The following is a 363-nucleotide window of genomic DNA, read 5'->3' as shown; positions in this document are numbered from 1 at the left end:
AGGTTCCATGATAATGGAGATGGATAGATCGAAATATAGGTAGGTAGATAGACTCATAGATAGATAGATAGATAGATAGATAGATAGATATATAAATAGATAGATAGATACATACATACATACATACATACATAGTCAGACAGATAGACAGAGAGGCAAATGGAGAAAGAGAAGGGGTATTCTCCTTCATATTCACCGTTTATTTATTTATTTTGTCCTTTACCAGTGTATTGGAATAGGTTTAAGGATGGTGACCTTTCAAAAAAAACAAAAAAAAAAAGGAAAAAATACCAGGTGCGGTTTGTTCATCATTGAAAGTCATTTTGTTTTCTTTCTCTCTTCCCCTTTCCTTCTTTTTTCCCC

This window comes from Octopus bimaculoides, chromosome 1 (genome assembly GCF_001194135.2).
Source record: "Octopus bimaculoides isolate UCB-OBI-ISO-001 chromosome 1, ASM119413v2, whole genome shotgun sequence".
In the NCBI taxonomy this organism is placed as follows: domain Eukaryota; kingdom Metazoa; phylum Mollusca; class Cephalopoda; order Octopoda; family Octopodidae; genus Octopus; species Octopus bimaculoides.
The sequence above is the reverse complement of the archived record's forward strand: the minus strand, read 5'-3'. Positions refer to the sequence as shown.